The 2,546-nt window shown below is 51.3% G+C and overlaps 1 non-coding gene across 1 annotated transcript; it reads right to left on the reverse strand.

Annotated features, from left to right (window-relative positions):
- Window positions 1–424: 424 nt before the first annotated feature.
- On the reverse strand, window positions 425–497 carry Trnam-cau. Its single transcript has one exon. It is a non-coding gene; the product is annotated as a tRNA-Met (tRNA).
- Between the last annotated feature and the right edge of the window lie 2,049 nt (window positions 498–2,546).

Genomic DNA, 2,546 nt, shown 5'->3' on the forward strand with positions numbered 1-2,546 from the left:
GTCCGGCTGGCTGAAGCCTCAAGCTCCACCCCAAGCGTGGACACGCCCTCTGATCCACTCCACCCCTCACACACCCTCAAAGATTGGCCCCTAAAGGAAGGTAGGTCACGCCCCTAGACGCGCCCACACCCTTCAAGCCCCACCCAGACACTCCGCCCCGCCCCCTTGGGCAATAAGCCCCCCTACGCATGGTCACGCCTTCTCTTAGGCCCACACCCTTGTATGGCGCCACACCCTATTCCCAGGCTCCGCCCCCAGAGCGGAAACCGAGAAGCTCAGCTGCTCACTAAAAGAGGGTCCCAGGGTTCAGCTCCGGAAAGCCCCGCCCCTAGCAAAACCACACTCCTCCCATAAGTTCCACCTCTGACCCCGTTTGCTGCACAGAACGAAGGAGTTTTGCCCTAAACAAGAAAAGGGCGCAGGATGCCCCGTGTGAGGATCGAACTCACGACCTTCAGATTATGAGACTGACGCGCTACCTACTGCGCTAACGAGGCTCCTTAGCATGCACTGCGCTGCCAGGGCATTTGCACAGGTGGTGGCCTCGCCGTGAACAAAATCTGGCCAGGAAAACCCGCAAACCAAAGCTACGGTTGCCTAGCAACACTACATCCAAACTTAACCTGCCACGGAAAGATCTGTTGCTCAGTGAGGTGGTAGTTCCTGGTGTCCCCAACCTGCCCTCCAGCTCATGATTCCCCGCTCAGCACAAAGTATCTAGAAACTTCTCTCTCAGGAAAGGAGTAGTCTGGTGTATCCTCCGCAGCTCTGCCCTTCATGACCCTATATACAATATCGCCTAGTCTTTATTATTAAAATTAGCCGTTTGCGTGGTGGTCTGTAATCCCAATTTGGGAGTGGGGGATTGAGGCAGGAGGATCAGAATTGCAGGTCACTCTTGGCTACTTAGTGACTTTGGGGCCAGCCAGGGCTACTTGAGACCCTGTGCCCCCCCAGCAGTCCACTCAGTAAATTATCATCACAACCAGCAAACAGATATTACGTAATTCATTCCTTGATTGATTAACAATAACATTAAGCAAAGGCTCCACTTGGTGGCCTGTAATCCTAGACCTTAGGAAGATGAGTCAGGAGGATGGGGACATTTTAGGACAGCCCAAGCTACGCGGCAAGATTTCATGTAAAAAAAAAAAAAAAGACTTAAATAACATCGTGTAAAAGCATAACTGAGCACACGCCGCCTCTACGCGCCGCTTCTTGTTCCCGCGTGTTAATGCCCATAGGGAGGGTAAGCTCCTTGTGGTTATGTCTGCTCCAAGATGAACCCCTCTGGACTATCATCCATATCATCCATGGGCTGTGAATCAACCTTCACTGAACAACAGGGAGAGGGTGTGTGTGTGTGTGTGTGTGTGTGTGTGTGTGTGTGTGTGTGTGTGTGTGTGTAGATGCTGACTCTCTTCCCTTGCCTGGTAATGTAAACAAAATGCCAGCGAGTTCCGTGTTGCTCACTCGCTGGAAGGTATTCCCTGACCCCCTGACCTCACTGACTCCTGCCCAGGTCACATTTCTCACATTCTAGCCCTAGCTTCTGTCTCACCTCCATTCTGGTGCTCCTCCTCACTGGATTGGGGCAGGAGGAGCAGGGGTGTCCCCTGGAAAACACAGTTCCCAGTCTGTGGGGATCCCACACCCTTCTCCCCAGCATCAAAACCACCCCTTCTGTGAAGTGTCCCATGTTATCCCTCAGAAGACATAGTATGCCAGAGCAAAGGTTATGGTTTATTATAAACATCGTTTGGATGTGGCAAGCAGCAGGTAGAGGGATGTGTGTTGACTCTCTTCTAAGCTTGTGAAATAAAAACAAACAAGGTGCCATGCTGAAGAACGAGGACTAAAGGTACTGGTGGTTGCATCAGCCACCTTTGCAGCTGGCAGACTAGACAGACTAGGCTGGGCACTACAGCTTGTGAAGGCGCGTGCTTCCATTCCAGAGTATGACATATGACACTTGCTTTGTTTACATCTTGGTCTATGGCAATTCAAAAACAAAGCCTCCACTACGCTCTGGTAATCCTAGCCGCGTGGAAGAGAGAAGGTTAACATTAAAGTGTAGGCTTAGCTAAGTTTGAAAGACCAAACACCAAAAACTGTGCGGGATGGTGGGGGGTGGGGGTGGAGGGGTGGGGGGAGGGGGGGCAGAAGGGTGTGGAGAAGCTTCTCCAGGCTCCATCCCAGCAGCCCACTTCCCTTCATTTCCCCAGGCGTTGAACACTATTCTTTTTGTTTAGTTGATTGGCTTGGTTTGTGTGTGTGTGTGTGGGGGGGGGTTGTTTTGTTTTTGTTTTTTCAAGACAGGGTTTCAGTGTAGCCCTGACTGGCCTGGAACTCACTCTGTAGACCAGACTGACCTCCAAGTCAGCAATCAACCTGCCTCGTCATCCAGAGTGCTGGGATTAAAGGCATACGCCACCACTGCCCAGGAAATAATATTCTTAAATTGCTCTTGTAAAATGGAGCCATTTTAGCAAGATAGCTGGTCTTAGCCAGGTGTTGTAGTGCACACCTTTAATCCCAGTACTCAG

Source organism: Mastomys coucha, unplaced genomic scaffold (assembly GCF_008632895.1).
Source record: "Mastomys coucha isolate ucsf_1 unplaced genomic scaffold, UCSF_Mcou_1 pScaffold22, whole genome shotgun sequence".
NCBI lineage: Eukaryota > Metazoa > Chordata > Mammalia > Rodentia > Muridae > Mastomys > Mastomys coucha.